A 23067-nucleotide genomic window follows, 5' to 3' on the forward strand; every position below is an offset into this window, starting at 1 on the left:
TGGTAAAAGCTAGAACTAAGCTTCTGTAAACACTGGTCATCTAGAGTAGCTTACAAAAAACAGAAGCCTCTATAGTGTATGTAAAGATGTAAGTCCTATAGTGTTAAATTACAGTTTCTCTCTTATCACCCTAAGTGAAAGGTCATTTTATCTCAGTCTGTAGTTTGGCACAATTAACGTTATTTCATTTAGGATTCAGAGTAAAAATCCTACAAGCACCAGAGTGCTTCATAATGAATCAGACTGCTAACTTAATGAAATCTAACCCAAAATACAAATCACTAATCATCTCAACAATAGTTTGCAAAATCAATCATAGGCAGAGACACAGATGCTGGCAGAGTTCCTAAAATTGAAAGAACACAAAATTAAGCCTATATGAGGCTTAATTTAGAGTTCAGAGTAAATATCAATAACTTATTCCATTTTACACATTCTCAGATAAATCTGTCTTATATTGGCATTTATTCCCAAAAGTTACGGAAGGGAAAACACGTTTTTTTGTGTCTTACTACATACTCATCTTAATAAATAACTATCCTTCCCATCTGGTCTTAACAATTATGAGCTCCCTTCCTGAGAAAATGTGTCTGTGTTTATCTTGCTTAACAAAGCAAATAACTCTTGCACTGTGCCATTTTTGAAGTTTCCATTTCCTTATCAATATATTTTTTGTTGTTGTTGTTTTTAGACAAGGTATCACTCTGTCACCTAGGCTGGAGGACAGTGGTACAATCATAGCTCACTGCAAGCTTGAAATTCAAGGATCAAGTGATCCTCCCTCCTCAGACTCCCCAGTAGCTGGGACTACACGCACATGTTATCACACTCAGCTAATTTTATTTTTTTTTAGTAGAGACAACATTTCACTATGTTGCCCAAGCTGGTCTTGAACTCCTGCCCTCAAGAGATCCTCCTGCCTTGGCCTCCCAGTGCTACTAGGATTACAGGCATGAGCCACAGCAGCTAGCCTTTTTCTTTTTTAAAGAGACAGTGTCTACCTATGTTGCCCAGCCTGGCCTCAAACTCCTGGGCTCAAGCAATCCTCCTGCCTCAGCCTCCCAAGTAGCTAGGACTACAGGTGTCACCACTACACCCAACTATAATATTTATTTTTAACTATACATAACTATTAATCATTACAACTGTCATACTAAATTTGTACTTCACCTGAATGTGATAAGCAGCTGATACTACAAAAACTGCCCATAGCAAACTATACTGCATATAGTAAGATCATATTGACAAAATTAAAGATTGATGGCAATCACAAGAGCTTAAATGATGCCCTGGGATAAAGAACAATTTCATTAGCAACCCCATTCCATTTCCATACCAAGGGCCTGTGGATGGCATTTGTCTTTCTTTAATTATATATTCAACTAAAGTCCATAGATTATAAAATAATACAAACATTTTTTCAAAAAAGACTTAATTCCAAGTGTTCATGACATCTCTAGCTCTGTGACCACTCAAAAAAAAAAACTTATGTTTTATAATGGCAAAGTCACTCATCATTATTGAAAAAAATAACCTTCAGACTTTTGAAGTCTAATGTTTCTGACCAGTTTAACATTTATTCAAGAAATATTTATTGCATGCCTATTGCTTACGACATTTACTGTACCAAGCGCTAGGGTGCTTCAATAGTGAACAAGTTGGACATTGTCCTTACCCTCATGGAGCATATACTGTTTTCACAGCACTACTTGAAAAAGAAAAGCTATACAGTATTTTGCTTTTCAATAATTCTGCAAGGAATTTGGCATTTCTTGTTGCTACTTCCTTTTTCTCCCTCATCAGGTAGTTGCATTGTTCTCTACCATCACTCCTCCAAAATAAGTAGAACAACTAAAGGCAAAATAAAACATTCTTATCACAAAGGATAAGGGTGATGAATAACCGATAATCTCTGGCATGGTCAAGAATAGGTGGAGAGAACAGAGTTCCCAGTACAAGAATGGGAAGTTTTAAATGGCCTAATATTGGGGAATGGGACTGAAGATAATAGGTTAAACACATACTAGTACATTTAACTTAAAATGATAGCAATGGTTTCCTAAATCAGTGATAATATTCTTTTCTACAATCCTTGCTAGCAAACCAAATAATTAGATAACCCAAGGAACAAGGAAATACTTGGACTCAATATGTCTTATTTCTAGTCAGTTTATTCTTGGGGCTCTATTTATTAAATATATCTCAAGTCAAATAATAGTTATCTGTGCAAATAAAATGCATAGGCATATGTGGCAATAAAGTCCCTAGATGAATATGAGAAAACGTTATTGGTTGTTATACATCTTTCCAAAGGTAATCCAAAGATAACTTTATGGCAATCCAGAGATAACTTACAGGAAGCTTCTGGCTCTGGAAAGTGATGAGGGCATAGTCTACTCGTCAGTTACAGTACTACCAGGAGGAAATAAAGGAGAAAGAAATCGAATACAATTCCTTTTCTGCATATTTAGAAACTTTCTCCCATATCTGAGATACAAGACAACAGCAGCAGCAACAACATGAAACATAAATAAATACTAAAATAAAAAACAGAGACCAGACCTGGCGTTATAATCTATCAATCACTTCAAAATTTCAAAAATAATGCTACTATAGACATGTTTCATTTTATTTCATTATCAATATGGACAACTTAGGCTTACGATTTTCCTCCCAGAATTCCAAATTAAGTCTTAGTCTCCACCTAACTTAACAATTACAATGCTTTAATGCCTTGCATTTAATGCCTCCCACTCATCTAAAGATACTGAATATAATCTAATTTTTTTTTTTTTTGAGACTAGGTCTCACTTTATCACCCAGGCTGGAGTGCAGTGTGGTGCAACCTCGGCTCACTGCAGCCTCAACCTCCTGGGTTCAAGTGATCCTCTCACCTCAGTCTTCTGAGTACCGAGGACTACAGGTGCATGCCACCACCATCCAGCTAATCTTTGTATTTTTTTGTAGAGATGGGTTTCACCATGTTGCCCAGGCTGGTCTTGAACTCCCGGCCCAAGTGATCTGCCCATCTCAGCCTCCCAAAGTGCTGGAATTACAGGTATGAGCCACTGCACCCAGCCTTCTTTCCACTTTTTTGATTTAGTTTGTGTTTTCTTTCTCCTCTGATACGTACATTTTCATCTTTTTTAATGGGTATCAACTTCCTTTTCATCATTCTTGGCTTAAGTCATCTTTCACCTCTTCTTCTGTACATTTCCCCATGCAGAAATCAAGTTAATTCTAAAATTTACATGGAAAGACAATCTAAAATAGCCAGTACACTTCTGAAAAAGATATAAACATAGATGTGCACACTATCTGATTTCAATACTTACTAAAACTACAGTAATCCAGAGAGTTTGGTATTAATGAAAGAATAGAAATACATAGTTCAATGGAACAGAACTGAGAAGCTGGAAATAGACCCACATACATGGCCAATAGATTTACAACAAAAAGGTAACCATAGAGAAAGCACAGATTTTTCAACAAATGGTGCTAGAACAATGGTATATCAGTACGGAAAAATAAATAAACAAACATCAATCCATACCTTGCATCACAAAGTAAACTTACAAGGACCATGAGCTTAATTAAATATAAAACCAATAACTATAAAACATCAGAAGAAAACATCAGAGAAAAGTCTTTGTGGCCTTGAATTAGGCAAAGATTACTTAGATATAACATAAAAAGCATGATCCATAAAAGAAAAAACACTGATAAACTAAATTTCAAGAAAAGTTAAGACTTCTGCTCTTTGAAATTTGAAGGAAAAGACATGTCAGGGTTTAAGAATAAATATTTGCAAAACACGTATCTGAAAAAAAGAACACTCCAGAATATATAAAGAACTCTCAAAACAAAATAATAAAGCAATCTTAGTTTTTAAATTACCAAAATATTGGAACAGATACTTCAAAGAAGATACACAGCAAATAAGCACATGGAAAGATGCACAACATTAGGCATCAGAGAAATACTAAAAACCACAATGAGATATCACTACACATTAGAAGGATTAAATTTAATAACTGACAATATCTAGTGCTGACGAAGATTTGGTCTGCATGCACATGCACAAAACAAGGGGGATTAAAAGAAAACTTGTCTCAAAGTGCCAAAGTGCTGAAGTAGAACAGATGATGCAAGACTTCCATGAAGAGGTGACACTAAGCTGAATCTTAAAGAATGAATAGGAATCAGTTATTTCCCTCAAGGAAGGGGGTTGTAGGTGTGGTAGGGACAGACAAAGCAAAAATAAAAGCATAAGCAAAGACACATAAATAAGAAATAACATGGCCGGGCGCGGTGGCTCATGCCTGTAATCCCAGCACTTAGGGAGGCCAAGGAGAGTGGATCACCTGAGGTCAAGAGTTCAAGACCAGGCTGACCAACATGGTGAAACCCCGTCTCTATTAAAAATGCAAAAATTAGCTGGGAGTGGTGGCGGGCACCTGTAATTCCAGCTACTGGGGAAGCTAACATAGGGAATCACTTAAACCCGGGAGGCAGAGGTTTCAGTGAGCCGGTATTGCACCACTGCACTCCAGATGGGGCAACAGAGTGAGACTCCCTCTAAAAAGAAAAAAAGGAAAAGAAAGAAAAAGAAAGAAAGGAAGAAAGGAAGGAAGAAAGAAAGAAAGAAGAAATAACATGAGGATGCTAAGCATAGTGGCTCACACCTGTAATCCCAGCACTTTGGGAGGCTGAGGTGGAAGGATGGCGCTTAAGTCCATGAGTTCAAGACCAGCCTGGTGACACAGTGAGACCCTGTCTGTATTGCTAAAGAAAATAAAAGTAAATTTAAAAAAAAATTTTTTGAGACAGGGTCTTACTCTGTCACTCAGGCTGGAGTGCAGTGGGATTGTCATGGTTCAATGGAGTCTTGACCTCCTGGGCCTAAGTGATTCTCCCACTTTAGCCTCCCAAGTAGCTGGGACTACATATGCATACCACCCCACGCCTGGCTAATTTTTGTATTTTTTTGTAGAAGCAGGATTTCGCCACATTCCCCAGGCTGGTCTTGAACTCCTGAGCTCAAGTGATCTGCCCACCTTGGTCTCCCAAAGTGCTGTGATTACAGGTGTGAGCCAAGGCCTGGCCTAAAAATTTTTTTAAAAAAGGAAACAGTATGAGGAGAGACGCTGTTCACATGGGTTGCTGAAAAATATCACCAGACATGGAGAGATAACGTTCTATATGTAAAGATAGAAAGCTTCAAAAATCTGCTTATATTTTACTGAGTCTTTCCTATAAATCATTTTCCTCAAGTAAAGAATTTGCCATCCATAAGAGTCTAATAATAAATGAGGCCAGGCGCAGTGGCTCACGCCTGTAATCCCAGCACTTTGGGAGGCCAAGGTGGGCGATCACCTGAGGTCAGGAGTTCAAGACCGGCCTGGCCAACATGGCAAAACCCTGTCTCTACTAAAAATACAAAAAAAACAGCCGGGTGTGGTGGCGGGTGCCTGTAATCCAGCTACTCAGGAGGCTGAGGCAGGAGAATCGCTTGAACCCGGGAGGTGGAGACTGCAGTGAGCCAAGAAAGTGCCACTGCACTCCAGCCTGGGCAACAAAGCGAGACTCTGTCTCAAAAAATAATAACAATAATAATAATAATAATAATAAATGACACTACTAATCCTAGTTGCCTCCTTCCTTCATTCCTTTTTATTTTCCTCTACTCAACAACATTGCTTCTAGTTACACATCTATATCCTCTACTGATTTAGCTATCACATTCTTAAAGACATTACAAATGCCTTAAAATCCCTGTACTTACATTAAATATAAAATACTCTTGTCACTTGCCATCATAAAAGCAAACTATAGCATGGCGTTTCACTGTCATTATACTTACCCCCAGTTTCTCAGCATACACAATTATAATCACTAGTGTAGTGAAGAGATTCATGCAGTTAGCACGAGACTCAAATCTAAAATGTGTACTCAAACTCTTCTTTGAAACTCAGAGAATCCACTTAAAGGAGACTACACTATCTATTTCTAAATTTGAGATTCTTTAGGGGCAGCAAATGATGATGACAATAATCACCATCACTGCAACTACCAACTACTAGCTACTACATATAAGTTATTTACCTAACTTATTTCACTCAATTCATTTCTCCCAACAATCTTGTAAGCAGGTATTACTATTCCAATTCTAGCATTCAGAAAACTGTAATATAAAGAGGTTTAGAAGCTTGCTGGCAAGCAGCAGGACTGGAATTCTAATCCAATTCCACTAAATTGATCTGCCTCAGATATATGCCTTCAATAAATCCTTTGTCTTTAAAGTTTGAAAACCCTCAAAATAATCTCCCATACTAGTATCATAAATCTGAAAATCTACTTTCTTTGACCAAACTTCTTTTTTGTTCCAATATTAGTGGGAAATCTACATTCCACAATTTGGCAAAAAATAAGTTAAAATAGCTCGATCACATTCCAAGATTTAATGAATATATTCAAGATTTAATTTTTTTGCATACTAAGGTAAAATGTAAGCAAACAGTTTTTTAAAAACTTGGATGGGAAAAGATCTCTTCAGGCAGGAATCCAAAAATAGAAACAAAAAGACATATTTATATGATTATCTAAAAATTCAAACCTCCTGTATATTATATAAGACCAAATGAAAAGCAAGTAAAATAGGGAAGATATGTATGACATGCATGATAAGGTTAACAGTTCTAAACACGCTAAGAGATTGCATAATACCTTTTTAAATGAGAAAGAACATATTATAATAATAGGCAATTCGGCCAGGCACGATGGCTCATGCCTGTAATCCCAGCACTTTGGGAAGCCAAGGCGGGCAGACTGCCTGAGCTCAGGAGTTCAAGACCAGCCTGGGCAATACAGCGAAACCCCATCTCCACTAAAATACAAAAAATTAGCCGGGAGTGGTGGCATGTGCCTGTAATCCCAGCTACTAGGGAGGCTGAGGCAAAAGAATTGCTTGAACCTGGGAGGCAGACGTTGCAGTGAGCCAAGATCATGCCACTGCACTCCAGCATGGGCGACAGAGCAAGACTCTGTCTCAAAAAAATAATAATAAATAATAATAATAATAATAAGCAATTGATGAAAGAAGTGCAAATGTGTAAACATACATAAAAAATTAACCTCATGAAAAAAATGGGAAAAAAAAAACCCACAAGGCAATAAAATATAATGCCACTTTCAGGAATTTAACCTAAGCCTAAAGACAAGAGTTTATTCTCAACAATAAGGTAGTTAAATAAAATACAGCCGTATCTATATGACAGTACAAGTCTCCTTTCTCTCTTTTCATAAGTAAATCAATTGATTTAAATTTTCCACCAACTCCCCTTCCACACATCACCAGTATTTCACTACAATGAAGATAACGTTTTCAATTTTTTACTTTTAAGCAGCTACAACTGGTATGCTTGAATGGGATGATTTTAGGCCAAAACAGAATAAGGTAAACACAGAAGGATTCAATGCAGAGCTGTCTCCCAAATTGTTAAATTATTTAGCTAATCATACAGCTCTTAGTCAAACCCAAAGTGATAGTAAACCCTTTAACTGCTTGTTTTCAAGGAAAAACTTAAGATATCCTACAAACTGACTATGCTGAGTACACAGCTCCCTCCCACGCCACCCCCCCAACCCCGCCCCAATGCAACCATTTAGTCAACTCAATTTTCTCATTAACAAAATGTTCAGATACAATGCAAGGAACTTTTAGCCAAAAGGGAAAAAAAAGTCAGTCTTTTTTTGTTTAGCACATTGGGAGGCTGACGTGGGAGGGCTGTTTGAGGCCAGTAGTTCAAGACCACCCTGGGCAACATGGCAAGACCCTGTCTCTACAAAAAATAAAATTAGCTGGGGTGGTGGTGCATGCCTGTAGTCCCAGCTACTCAGGAAGATTCCTTGAGCCCAGGAGGTTAAGGCTGCAGTGAGCCATGATAATGCCACTGCACTCCGGCCTGGGCGACAGAGGGAACCCCGTCTCAAAAAAAAAAGCCAAGCATGATGGATTATGCCTGTAATCCCAGAATTTTGGGAGGCAGAGGTGGGCAGATGGCATGAGCTCAGGAGTTTGAGACCAGCCTGGGCAACATGGCAAAACCCTGTCTCTACAAAAAATACAAAAATTAGCTGGGCATTGTGACATGTGCCTATGTTCTCAGCTACTTGGGAAGCTGAGGTGGGGGGACTGCTTGAGCCCAAGAAGTGGATGCTGCAGTGACCGGTGATTGTGCCACTGCAGCCTAAGTGACAAAGCAAGACACTGTCTCAAAAAAAAAAAAAATTCATTCCCATCTGCTAAATACAACATACAAATTTTTAAATACAAAGCATGCCCTAAAAATCCTCTGCGCTCTGCCTATTTATCATTCTCTCTCTCCCTCCCCCGGCAATCACTCATCTTTTTGCTGCCTCCATAGTTTTGCCTTTTCCAGAGTGTCATTTAGTTGGACCCATACAGTGTGTAGTCTTTTCAGATTGGGTTCTTTCATTTAGTATTATGCATTTTAAGTTTCCTCCATGTCTTTTCATAGCTTGATAGCTCATTTCTTTTTAGCACTGAATAACACATCACTGTCTGGATGTACCACAGTTTATTTATCCACTCACCTACTGAAGGACATCTGGGTTGCTTCCAAGTTTGGACAATTATGAATAAAGCTGCTATAAACATTCATGTGCAGGTTTTTGTGTAGACATAAGTTTTTTATTCATTTGGGTAAATACCAAAAAGCATGATGGCTGGATCATATGGTAAGAGTATGCTTAGTTTTGTAAGAAACTGCCAAACTGTCTTCCAGATTAGCTATATTATTTTGCATTCTCACCAGCAATGAATTCCCATTGCTCCACATCCTCCTTGGCACTTGGTGTTGTCAGTGTTTTGGATTTGGCCATTCTAAAAGGTACACTGGTATCTCATTGTTGTTTACAAAGGACTTTTTTAATTAAAAAATAAAAAGGCATTTGACTATATTTGAAGATATGCATAAAACTTTCCCCACTTTTTTTTTTTTATTTCGAGATGGATTCTTGCTCTGTCGCCCAGGCTAGAGTTCTCCTGCCTCAGCTTCCCAAGTAGCCAGAATTACAGGTACCCACCACTGCGCCCGGCTGATTTTTTTTTTTTTTTCCATTTTTAGTAAAGATGGGGTTTCACCATCTTGGCCAGGCTGGTCTCGAACACTCCTGACCTCATGATCCACCCACCTCGGCTTTCCAAAGTGCTGGGATTACAGGCATGAGCCACTGCGCCCAGCCAAAACTTTCACATTTTTAAAAACAATCTTTGTTAGCCAGGTGCGGTGGCTCACACCTGTAATCCCAGCACTTCGGGAGGCTGAGGTGGGCAGATCACTTGAGGTCAGGAGTTCCAGACCAGACTGGCCAACATCATGAAACACCGTCTATACTGAAAATACAAAAATTAGCCAGGCGTGATGGTGCACACTTGTAATCCCAGCTACTTGGGAAGCTGAGGCAGGAAAATCACAAACCCGGGAAGTGGGAGCTGCAGTGCGCCAAGATCGCGCCACTGCACTCCAGCCTGAGCAACAGAGCCAGGCTCTGCTCCAAATAATAATCATCATCATCATCTTCAGCATCATCTTTGTCATATTTCTGATAGCCTAGCATGTTATCAACATTGAGAAAGCTATATATTACCTAAAGATATCTGCAAACTATAAGATAAGTAACAAATGTGTACGGTTAAAAAAAAAAAAAGCAAAGATTAATAAAATGAGAAAATACTGCCAAGTAGAGGAAGTAGTTTAAGAATACTTACAGATTCACAAAATAAATGGATATGTAAAAAGTTCAGTGTCCATTTAAACATCCATATTTTCTTTGATCAAAAGCAGAACACTTATGGTTTTTGTAAAATGTTTTGTTATTATAAGCCTAATACTAAATGGCATATAATTTCTCTAAGGCTCATTCTTCTGTTGTACTCATGATATTTTTCTAAGTTTTTTTTCATATTCTGATTCAGAAAAATTAATCTGATTTTGCTTGGGTATTATTTAAACAATAAATGGTAGGTATTTTGACTGTAAATCACTCACATACCCATAATATTTTTAAAATCATTTGGTATTGTGAAAAATATTCCGATAAGGAAAACCTTGCATCTAAAGGAAACACTGCATGTTCTTAATTTATAGATTCAAGACCATATTCCTCCCAGAGAATATATATGTACGTATATATATATATAGAAGCATAAATATCATATTCAAAAGCATGTTTAAAAACAAGGATACTTTACACTGTATTTATTCATCAACTGTTCAATAATTTTAAATTCAAATAAAATTACCCAGAGTTACTTTACTTTGTTTAGAAGCGCCTAAAGGTCATTTATAAATGCCCATGGATAACAGATTATCCCCAAGCAGTAATATCCTGTCTTGAGATAGAAAATACTTGTTTTCCCAACAACCTCTAGGCATAACATAAGTAGAATCATCAGTAAGCTATGTCTCTTCTTTTTGAAACCAAAGTGCAATGACGTATAAAAAAGTATAGATTTGGGTGCTGTTAACCACCGATAACCTCCCTAGGTGCCTACATCCATGGCAACTATAGAGGCAAAAATTATACACTTTAAGCCATCAGTTTGAACAATCAGCAAATTAAAAAAAAATACAGACGCCTTATTGACCAATCCCAGTGGTAGCGACTAAATCAAGTAGCTATGCTAAACTGAAAATATGAGAAAAATATATTAAATAAAATTAATAGGCCAGGCAGTGGTTCACACCTGTAATCCCAGTACTTTGGGAGGCTGAGGTGGGCAGATGACCTGAGGTCAGGAGTTCAAGACCAGCCTGGCCAACACGGTGAAACCCCGTCTCTACTAAAAATACAAAAATTGGCTGGGCATGGCGGCATGCTCCTGTAATTCCAGCTAATTGAGGGGCGGAGACAGGAGAACTGCTTGAACCCAGCAGGCGGAGGTTGCAGTAAGCCAAGATCGTGCCATTGCACTCCAGCCTGGGTGACAGAGTGAGACTCTGTCTCAAAAAAAAAAAAAAAAGACAGTCTAGAAAATAAGTATTGATTAGTAACTGTCATGGCTCTCTCCAAGAAATACTAGCATAACAAATCACAGTTTTCTATGGCAGCACATACTGAAGTCCCCTCTAAAAAAGTGACTCTCGACCAGATGTGATTTTGCCCCTCAGGAGACATTTGGCAATGTTTAGAGATGGTTTTGGTTAACACAACTTGGGTGGCTTGGCAGGGGTGCTACTGGAATCTAGTAGGTAGAGGTCACAGATGCTGTTAAACACCTACAGTACTCAGGACAGCCCCCACAAAAAGAAATACCTTGTCCCAAATGCCAATGGTGCTAAGGTTAAAAATCCCTGCACAAATATGACCTAAGCATGAGTCCAGAGTATAGTATCCATTGAAAAAAGCATTTAGAAAATCAAGTACCATGCAAAGAAATCATGTCAGAGAAAAACGAAAAAGCCAGAGGTTATGAATTGTATTTATTTCCAAATTCTTCGTAAAAGATGATGATATTCTAGCCATCAAAAGTGTCTCTAGATGCTAAGAAGCAGATAGCTATTCCACCGAAGGCTGAGCATTCCAGCAATTTCCAACTGGAGACAAATAATAGGATATAACTATCATTCAATGAGCACCAACCATGTGACAAACATTATCCATAGTGTTTTACGCGTCAGTAATCACAACTTTTAAGTTGGAGGTGTTTTAATTATCTTTATTTTAGAGTGGCATAGGGGCATTCTGAAATTTACCTTTGGTCTTATGGTTAGTGGGTGGCACAGTGGGATTTAACCCAAGCAGTCTGGTTCTACAGTCCCAGCAGCAGAGACTACATCATGCTGCCCCCGTCTCATATGATGGACTTGGAAAACTCTGAGGACAGAGCAGGAGAACAGAGAAAAACTTGACAGTAATTCTGGGCATTTCCCTGAGTACTAAGCAGCAGCCACTGATTTCTGAGTGTTGGGTAGGAGAGCTGAGAAAGACATGGCCAACATGATCACTATAGAAACTGCTCAAGATTAGAAGACAGGTAAGCTTTCTATGGGGTAAGAGTGTACAGGTATATGTGTTATAAATTTTACTAATATGTCTCCCATGAAACTTAAAAATTGTAAAACAATTTTTGTTAATTTTATATAGCCAGCCGGGTGCAGTGGCTAACACCTGTAATCCCAGCACTATGGGAAGCTGAGGCGGGTAGATCAACTGAGGTCAGGAGTTCGAGACCAGCCTGGCCAACATAGTAAAACCCCACCTCTACTAAAAATACAAAAAATTAGCTGGGCATGGTAGTGGGCACCTGTAATCCCAGTTACTTGGGAGGGTGAGGCAGGAGAATTGCTTGAACCCAGGAGGCGGAGGTTGCAGTGAGCCCATATCTCACCACTGCACTCAAGCCTGGCAACAGAGTGAGACTCTGTCTCAAAAACAAAAACAAAACAAAACAAAAAAAGATTTTAGAAATAGAAGGAAAGAGAGATTATAGTCTTATAATCTGGTAGTTCTCAACCTTGGTTAGCCTTTGTGGAAGAAACAATACCAATTCCACATAAACTCTTCCATAAAGTTGAGGCAAACATTACCCTAATATCAAATGAAACAATTAAGAGTGCAAGAAAACTACGGACTTCATGAATATAAATGCAAATAAAGGTTTTTTTGAAGTTTAGCAAATCAAATCCAGCAATATAAAAAAAAGAGTGATCCATCATTATACCAAGTGGTGACTACCCCAGTAATGCAAGCAAGGTTGATTTAACGTTCAAAATAATAATAACCACCTATTAAGAAACTTAAAAGAATACACATGATCATCTCAATAGATGCATAAAAAGCATCTGAAAAATCCAACAGCCATTCCTATTTAAAAAGAAAACCTTCATTTAAAAAATAAAAGGGAATTTACTTAGCCTGATAAATGGCATCAATGAAAAATCTATAGCTAACATTAATGGTGAAATTCTGAATGCTTTTCTCCTAAGATCAGAAACAGGGCAAGGATGTTAGCTCTCACTTCTATTCAAGTTTACACCAGAAGTTCTAGCCCATGCAATCAAGCAAGAGAGAAGATATAAAAGTCATGGAGATTGGAAGGAAGAATTAAACTCATGTTTATTCACAAACAATAAATTATATATACATAAAAAATCCCTTAGAATCTACAAAAAATCTACTAGAACTAATGAATAGGTTTAACAGGTGACAGAATACAAGATTAATATGCCCCCTGCAAAAAAATCAAGTGTATTTATTTCTACATACAGGTAACAAGCAAAAGTAAAAAAGAAATTTTTTTTTTTTTTTTTTTTTGAGACAGAGTTTCCCTCTTGTTGCCCAGGCTGGAGTGCCATGGCACCATCTCGGCTCACTGCAACCTCCGTCTCCCAGGTTCAAGTGATTCTTCTGCCTCAGCCTCCTGAGTAGCTGAGATTACAGACATACACCATCACGGCTGGCTACTTTTGTATTTTTAGGAGAGACGGGGTTTCTCCACATTGGTCAGGCTGGTCTCGAGCTCCCGACCTCAGGTGATCCACCCACCACCACCTCCCAAAGTGCTGAGATTACAGGTGTGAGCCACCGTACCCGGCCAGTAAAATTTTTAAAAGTATCATTTACAATGACATAAAAAAATTAGAGATTAATATGAAAACAGATGTGCAAACCAGTTGACATGGTTTGGCTCTGTGTCCACACCCAAGTCTCATGTCCAGTTGTGGTTCCTAGTGTTGGAGGAGGGGCCTGGTGGGAGGTGACTGAATCATGGGGACAGACTTCTCCCTTGCTATTCTCATGACAGAGTTCTTAAGACAGCTGGTTATTTGAAAAGTGTGTGGCACTTCCCCCTTCACTCCTGTTCTCTCTCTCTCTCTCCTGCTGGCCTTGTGAGGATGTGTCTGCTTCCCCTTCACCTTCCACCATGATTGTTAAGTCTTCTGAGGCCTCCCCAGAAGCAGAAGTCTGTACGGGGCCCACAGAACGATGAGCTGATTAAGCCTCTTCTCTTTATAAATTACCCAGTCTCAGGTATGTTTTTACAGCAGTGTGAGACTGGACTAATACACCAGTACACTGGAAACTATAACACATTACTGAGAAAAATTAAAGAACTAAATAAATGAAGACATACATTATATTCATGGGTCAGAAGAATCAATATTAAGATGTTATTCTTCCCAAACTGATCTACAAATTTAACACAATCCCAGTGAAATACCTAAGGTGGTTTTTTTTTTTTTTATTCATTGAAAGTGATCTTTTTTCTCTCCTTTTATCTTTAATAATTTCACCTTCTATTTTAGATTCAGGGAGTACACATGCAGGCTTGTTACATGGGTATATTGCGTGATGCTGGGGTTTAGGGTATGAATGATGGCATCACCCAGGTAGTAAGCACAATACCTAATAGGTAGTTTTTCAGCCCTGCTCCCCCCATGACATTTTTTTTTTATAGAAATTAACATGCTTATTCTAAAATATATATGGAAATACAAAGGGCCTAGAAAAGCTAACGCTGAAACAACTTTGAAAAAGAAAAATAAAACTGGAGGATTTACACTATTGATATGGTCTGGCTCTGGGTCCCCACTCAAATATCATTTCAAATTGCAATCCCTATGTGTTGGGGGAGGTGCTTGGTGGGAAGTGATTGAATCATGGGGGAGGACTTCTCCCTTGCTTTTTCTTGTGATAGTGAGTTCTCATGAGAGATGGTTGTTTGAAGGGGATGTGTGGCACTTCCCCCTTCACTCTCTCCCCTGCTCTGCCATGCTAAGACATGCTTGCTTCCCCTTCACCTTCTGCCATGATTCTAAGTTTCCTGAGGCCTCCCAGTCATGCTTCTTGCCTGCGAACCAGGAGTCAATTAAACTTCTTTTCTTCATAAATTACCCAGTCTCAGGTATTTCTTTACAGCAGTGTGAGAACAAACTAACACAACTATGTAATTTCAAGAGTTATTACAAAGCTTCAGTAATCATGGCAATAAGGTAGACAAAGATTAACATCAAGAGAACAGAGTCTAGAAACAAACACAAACATACATGGGTCAATTAATTTTCAACAAAACTGCCAAGGATGCCAGGTGTGGTGGCTCATGCCTGTAATCGCACCACTTTGGGAGGGCAAGGAAGGCAGACTGCCTGAGCTCACGAGTTCGAGACCAGCCTGGACAACATGGCAAAACCCCATGTCTAACAGAGAAATACAAAAAATTAGCTGGGCATGGTGGTGTCCCTGTGGTCTTAACTACTTGGGAAGCTGGGGTGAGAGGATCACTTGAGCCTGGGAGGTCCAGGCTGCAGTGAGCCATGATGGTGCCGCTGCAGTGAGCTGTGATGGTGCCACTGCACTCCAGCCTGACAGAGGAAGACCTTGTCTCAAAAAAAAAAAAAAAACCTGCCAAGGATATTCAGTGGGGTGGATACTCTTTAACTAATAGTGCTAGAGCAATTAGATTACCATATTTTAAACAAATGAACCTCGAACTTTACCTCATACTATATAAAAAAAAACCACACAGTAGCCCCCCATCTCCATCCCTTAACTACAGTTTCACTGCAGTTTGTAACCTGTAGCCAACTGGGTCAAAAGATATTAAATGGAAAATTCCAGAAATAAACAATTCACAAGTTTTAAATTGTGTGCCAGTCTGAGTAGTGTGATGAAATCTCATGCTGTCTCTTTCAGTCCTGCTTGGACATGATTCATCCCTTTGTCCAGCATATTCACACTGTTTAGTATACCTGCCTATCAGTCGATCAGTATCTGTCTCAGTTATCAGACTGTCGGTCTCACAGTGTGTTTAAGAAACCCTTATTTTGCTTAATAATGGCCCCAAAGCACAAGAGTAGTGATGCTGGAAATTCAGGTATGCCAAAGAGAAACCATAAGAGGCTTCCTTTTTAAGTGAAAAGGTGAAAACTCTCAATTTAATAAGGGAAGAAAAAAAATCATATAGTGAGGTTGCCAAAATCTATGGTAAGAATTAATCTTCCACCTATGACATTGTGAAGAAGGAAACAGAAATTCATGTGGTAACTGCAGTTTTAGGCATCCACTGAGGGTCTTGGAATATATATCCTCCACAAATAAGGGTAGGACTACTCTATGTTCAACATGGATCACAGGCCTAAATTTAAGAGCCAAAATTATAAAATATCTAGAAGAAAACACAGGAGAAAATCTTGGTGACTATGAGTTTCGCAAGGATTTCTTCAACACCAAAACAAAAGCATGATCCATAAAACAAAAAATTGATAAATTAGACTTTCAAGAACTTTTGCTCTTTGAAAAACATTATTAGGAAAATAGGCTAGGCATGGTGGCTCCTGTCTGTAATCTCAACATTTTGGGAGGCCAAGGAAGGAGAAGCACTTGAGACCAGGAGTTCAAGACCAGCCTGGGCAAATATAGCAAGACCCTGTCTTTACAAAACTAATACAAGATCAGCCAGGCGCCTATAGTCCTAGCTACTCAGGAGGCTGAGGCAGGAGGACTGCTTGAGCCCAGAGGCTGCAGTGAGCTATGATCATACCATTGCACTCCAGCCTTGACAACAGATTGAGATCTTGTCTCTAAAATAAATAAATAATTTTTTAAAAAAAACAAAATAACCCACACACTGGGAAAAAATATTTACAAATCATGTATATGATAAAGAATGTATATCCAACATAAAGAACTGTCAAAATTCAGTAACAAAAAAAATTTCTAATGGGCAAAACATTTTAATAGACACTTCACCAAAAAGATATATTGATGGTAAAAAAGTACATACGATGCTTTAGTCATTAGAGAACTGAAAATTAAACCACAATGAGATTCTACTCTATACTTTGGCCTATTAGAATGGCTAAGTTTTTTTTTTTTTCTTTTATTATTATTATTATTATTATTATACTTTAGGTTTTATGGTACATGTGCACAATGTGCAGGTAAGTTACATATGTATACATGTGCCATGCTGGTGCGCTGCACCCACCAACTCGTCATCTAGCATTAGGTATATCTCCCAATGCTATCCCTCCCCCCTCCCCCCACCCCACAACAGTCCCCGAAGTGTGATGTTCCCCTTCCTGTGTCCATGTGTTCTCATTGTTCAATTCCCACCTATGAGTGAGAATATGCGGTGTTTGGTTTTTTGTTCTAAGTTTTTAAAAAACCAAGCCAAGGAAACAACCGGAACTTTCGTACACTAAAGATGAGAATGCAAAATGCTACAACTTTGGGAAAAAGTTTGAAGGTTTCTTAAAAAGGTAAACAGGCCAGGCATGGGGCTCACACGTATAATCGCAACACTTTGGGAGGCCGAGGTGGGAGGATTGCTTGAGCCAGGAGTTCAACATGAGCCTGGGCAACATAGTAAGACCCCATTTCAATTAAAAAAAAAAAAAAAATTGCCAGGCATGGTGGTGTGCACCTGTGATCCCAGCTACTAAGGCAGCCGAGGTAGAAGGATTGCTTGAGCCTGGGAGGTCAAGGCTACAGTGTGCCATGATCATACAACTGCACTCCAGCCTGAGTGAAGGGGCAAGACCCTATCTCAAAAAAAGAAAAAAAGTTAACTATGCAGCTACCATATGACCCAGACATTCCACTCCTAGATATTTACCCAAGAAAAATGAAAACATTTGTTCACCCAAAGATTCAACTGAACTCAAATGTTCTTAGAGTTTTATTTATAATAGCCCAAAAATGGAAACTGTTAAACAGGCCAGGCACAGTGGCTCATGACTGTAATCCCAACACTTTGGGAGGCCAAGGTGAGAGGATTGTTTCAGGCCAGTAGTTCAAGACCAGCCTGGGCAACACATCAAGTCCCTGTCTCTACAAAAAACAAACTTTGCTGGGCATGGTGGCATGCACCTGTAGTCCCAGGTGCTCAGGAAAATCACTTGAGCTCAGTAGGTTGAGGCTGCGGTGAACCGCACTCATGCCACTGCACTCCAGCCTAGGCTAGCATAAACAAGGTCAAAAGTAATATGTTCAGGACGGGTGTGATGGTTCATGCCTATAATCCCAGCAATTTCGGAGACCGAGGCAGGTGGATCACCTGAGGTCAAGAGTTCGAGACCAGCCTGGCCAACATGGTAAAACCCCATCTCTACTAAAAATACAAAAATTAGCTGGGCGTGGTGGTGGGCGTCTGTAATCCCAGCTACTCAGGAGGTGAGACAGGAGAATTGCCTGAACTCAGGAGGCAGAGGTTGCAGTAAGCTGAGATTGTGCCATTGCACTCCAGCCTGGGTGAGGGGAGTGAAACTCCGTATCAAAAAAAAAAAAGGAACATGTTCAGACCCAAACTAAGAAGTTGCAAGGGTACCTGTAAAAGGATCACATATCATCTATTATAAGCCAAGTGTATGAGAGCTCTTTCATTCAAAGTAACAAATCCTCTAGAAAAAGTAGATATAGTCCATGTTTTAATGTGAAAAAAACTGAAGTAACATTCTAACACTTCATATAAAATCCTTCATCTTTTTCCTTTTCCTACCTTCCAATTTTGGGCTCTGCCTCTCTGGTGGTATACGGCAAATCCAAGAATTGAGTATTTTTTCACAAATTTAATATCTGTTTGTTTATATAAACAATCACCTGTATATAAAACTAAGAATGTTATACTCCATCAAAAAAAAAAAAACTAATTCAAGAAATTGGTTTTAATTACTAGAAAACTGAACTTGATAGTATCAAAAACTGAACTAATGAATCCTTTTCATAAAGGTAAAATTACTTTAGCTTTTCTATTTCTTCAGGAAAATATTTTAAATTAAGTCTTGTACAAAGGCCAGGTATTATGGCTCACACCTATAATCCCAGCACTTCTGGAGGCCAAGGTGGGAGGACTGCTTGAGCCCAGGCATTCAAGGCCAGCCTGGGCAACATAGTGAGACCCTATCTATACCAAAAAAAAAAATTCTTTTTTAAAGTAGCCAGGCACAGTAGCATGTGACTGTGAGTGAGCACCAGCTTCTTGGGAGGCTTAGGTAGGAGGATTACTTGAGCCCAGGAGGTCAATGAGCTTATAATCACACCACTGCACTCCCAGCCTGTGAGCGACAAAGACCCTGTCTCTTAAAAAAATAATTAAAAAAAATAAAGTCTTGTATACAAAGTTTTGAACAATATGAAAGTCTGAACAGCTGTAACAGCCATCCCATACTTTTCATCTGAACCAAATTATACAATATTTTAATGTTAGATAAACATAAAAGATATGTAAAGAGGTGTTAAAACTAGTATGACTATTCTGAGAACCAGGGTTTAGAATGTGTATAAGCCGTATCTAAAATCTACAAGTCTCCATTAAAAACAGTAGAGTAAAACAGAAAAATCTTAGTAACCCAACTGTCTGAGATAAAACTTGATAAAGTATAAAGAAAAGCTCCATCCAGGAAAGGGTTCCAAGGTACCAACATCTTAATTACAAAAGGATTTAAAAGAAAGGTAAGGCCAATGCTGACTCACACTGATCCAAAACAACTAGCATTAAACAAAGAGCTAACCCTTAACTTTTTGGCATGAATAAAATGCCTACAAAAGTATCCACTCTACTCATACAAATGACTGCCAAGAAGGTGGTGCTTTGTATTGAGCGGAAAGGTTAGAAGGGAAAGGGTGTCAACTTTAAAACTGCTCCTAAAATAGTTGATTAGAAGGATAAAGAACAAGAGAATTTACAATGGCTTTGAGTCAAGCTTGGTTCCAGGAAAAGGATACTCTGACCCTACGTGAAAGCAAAAACCAGCCACTGAAAAGTAGACACCCAGATTTTGCCAGCAGAAGGAAGAGTATTGTTCATTTCCCACAAAGGTAGCAGAGCCTTTAACTTCAATTCCTAGGTTTTCCTGGCAAATAGATACTCTGCAAAAGCAACAAAGCAAACTAAATATAATGCTCTTCACAATTTCAATCCTGCACTCAAAACACCAGCTTCACAAACTCATCAAAGGTCACAGAGGAGCTAATTTCCTGTTTTGTTACTTAAAACCATTACCTTCCTCCTGAGCTAACCAATACAGAATAATTTCCTTCTTGTTTTGAAGCTGACAAAATAATGACGGTATACATATAACATACTAAAAAAAATTTTTAGACAGTTACTAAGAGTCAAGGAATAGAGTTTGATATCATCTGAAAACAAATTGCACAGAATCCATGTCTATTATTACTCCACTTGAGGAAGATTTATTTATTTTTCTTAACAAATTTTAAAACCTTTATTTTGAAGTTATTTTACCAGAAGATAAAAAGGGGGGGGGGGAATGTAACATTTTATAAATATTTATCAAAAACTCCTTATAAGCCATGCACCTTGCATGTGCCTGTAGTCCCAGCTACTCAGAAGCTGAGGCAGGAGGATTGCTTGAAGTCAGGAGCTCGAGGCTATAGCAAACTATGGTCACATTTGTGAATAGCCACTGTATTCCAGCCTGGGCAATATAGCAAAAACTATGTCCCCCTGTCCTAAAATCCTCATAGTCCAGGAAACAAGATAAGAAAAATGTAAACAATGACTACCATACTGTAAACATTTATTTCCCATTTCTTTCTAAAATGTATTTAAAGTTGCTTTCCCAAAAAGAAATATAACACTGTTTATACATAATTTTAATTTAGTGAAGAATATGTGTAAATTCCACTAAAGTCCATTATAATGCTACTAAGAAGATTCCAATGGAGCAGTAGTTCTAATACAGGTTGATGATTATGAGGTGCGTTACAAATACAGTAATTTGTAACTATTAATAGTAAAAATTACCGAAATTTATGTACAACTTATACATACAATATAAATATACTATATGTCAGCATTGATTCTCTATCCTCTTACCTGTATTCCAACAATAAGAGAACAGTAGAGTTACAACTATTTCTCCCAAATATTACAAATCATGATGGATACATGTTGCATATGCACATATCCTTTAGGTATGTTATATAGGTTTTACTCTTCTTTGTATTAAAATATGCCTCTTATCATGCTACTAAAAAATGTTTTCATTAAACATAAATTACTTCCTAATTACTAAATGAATTTTCAATCTCCTTTTCAGCCAGTACTCATCCCACATGGCTTCTCTGGCTTTGAAAACTAAGGGCAACATTATTTCTTGAAATTTTCCCCTCCCTTATCTTCTGGACCAGATTTTAACTAGACTGATAGAAGATGGAGTTTACGGGTAAGAGAGAAAAGAAAACATGTGCTGAACACCCAGTATGTGGCCAGATGGTACGCTAGAAAATCTGAATTATTGCATTTAACTTAACCAAAAGTATAGACCCTAATTATCAACTATCATTTCACAGATGAGGAAGGTGAGATACAGAGAAGTTGTGCAGACATCTAACACCTCACAGCTAGTAAGTGGCTAGACGGGAATTTGAACATAGTTAAGACCAACTACAAAAACCAGGCTTCTACTAAATCACGACAAATTTTAGACATTCCCAGAAGAAAATGCGGAGAAAATATTTTATAATCTTGGGGTGCAGAAAACTTATTCTAAGCAAGGCAAAGGCCTTTTATAAGGAATGATAAACAGTATTTTAAAAATTTAATGTCTATAAGGCAAAGAGCAAAGTCATAAACAAAGTCAAAATATAAACAAGAAACTGGAACAAAGTCTCTGCAATATTGATAATGAGCAATAAGGTAATGTTTCTAAAATGTAAACAGCTATTAACAAAGTAATAAGAAAAACATATAGACACCCAATAGAAAAATTTAGGGTAAAGGTCATGATCAGGCAAATCACAAAAGAATGCAGTGGCCAAAAAAAAATGTGAAAAAAAAAATTATCTCCACTATAATTAACAAATTCCAAAATCTAAAATATATATGACTTTTTGTTATCAAAATGACAGAAATTAATAATGTGAATATGAGTTTGGGAAAATAAGCATACAATTTTATAAAACATTTCTAAAGGGCAATCTGACAAGATGTATCAAATCTTAAATGTGTAATTACTTTGATCCAGCAATTCCTTTCCTAAAAATTTATACTTTAAAAAAGTGTGCAAAAGGTGTTTATACAAGTTTTTTCACTGCATTAGTGTTGATAATCATCAAAAATACAGAAATAAATTGTCAATCAACAGGGGACTGAATGATAGAACACCAATAAAATGGATTACAATGAAGCCATTAAAAAGCATGAGGTAGGGCAGGTGCGGTTGTTCATGCCTATAATCCCATCACTTTGAGAGGCCAAGGCAGGCAGATAACCTGAGATCGGGAGTTCAAGACCAGCCTGACCAAGATGGAGAAACCCCATCTCCAATAAAAATACAAAATTAGCCGGGCGTGGTGGCTCATGCCTCTAATCCCAGCTACTCGGGAGGCTGAGGCAGGAGAATCACTTGAACCCAGGAGGCCGAGGCTGCAGTGAGCCGAGATCACGCTATTGCACTCCAGCCTATCAACAAGAGCGAAACTCCGTCTCAAAAAAAAAAAAAGAAAAAAGCGTGAGGTGTGGAAATGTAAAACAGCGCTGCTACTGTGGAAAAGTTTGTCAATTCCTCAAAAAGTTAAAACACAGAAATATGTATGACCCAGCAATTCCACTCTTAGGTATACACCCAAGAGAAATGAAAACATATGTCTTCACAAAACCATATATATGAATTATTTATAATAACCAAGTATGTATAATAATATATTGTTCACTCATAAAAAGGAATGAAATATTGGCCGGGCAGGGTGGCTCATGCCTGTAATCCCAGCACTTTGGGAGGTCGAGGTGGGCAGATCACCTGAAGTCAGGAGTTTGAGACCAGCCTGGCCAACATGGTGAAACCCCGTCTCTACTAAAAATACAAAAAATGAGCCAGCCATGGCGGCAAGCTCCTGTAATCCCAGCTACTCGGGAGGCTTAGGCAGGAGAACTGCTTGAACCTGGGAAGTGGAGGTTGTGGTGAACTGGTATCACGCCACTGCACTCCAGCCTGGGTGATGCAGCAAGACCCCATCTCAAAAAAAAAAAAAAAGGAATGAAATACTGTTACATGCTACAACATGAATCTTGAAAAT

The 23067-nt window shown here is 38.3% G+C and overlaps 1 protein-coding gene across 8 annotated transcripts in view; it reads right to left on the reverse strand.

Moving 5' to 3' along the window:
- CNOT6L (CCR4-NOT transcription complex subunit 6 like) overlaps positions 1-23067 on the reverse strand; it is a 109156-nt gene that overhangs the window by 70526 nt on the left and 15563 nt on the right. Inside the window, exon 1 of one of the 8 annotated variants that reach the window (XM_054553182.2) lies at positions 19714-19924. The gene's annotated coding sequence lies outside the window, so the exon portion shown is untranslated. 8 annotated transcript variants of the gene reach the window in all.

The sequence above is a fragment of the Pongo abelii genome, chromosome 3 (assembly GCF_028885655.2).
Source record: "Pongo abelii isolate AG06213 chromosome 3, NHGRI_mPonAbe1-v2.0_pri, whole genome shotgun sequence".
Lineage (NCBI taxonomy): Eukaryota > Metazoa > Chordata > Mammalia > Primates > Hominidae > Pongo > Pongo abelii.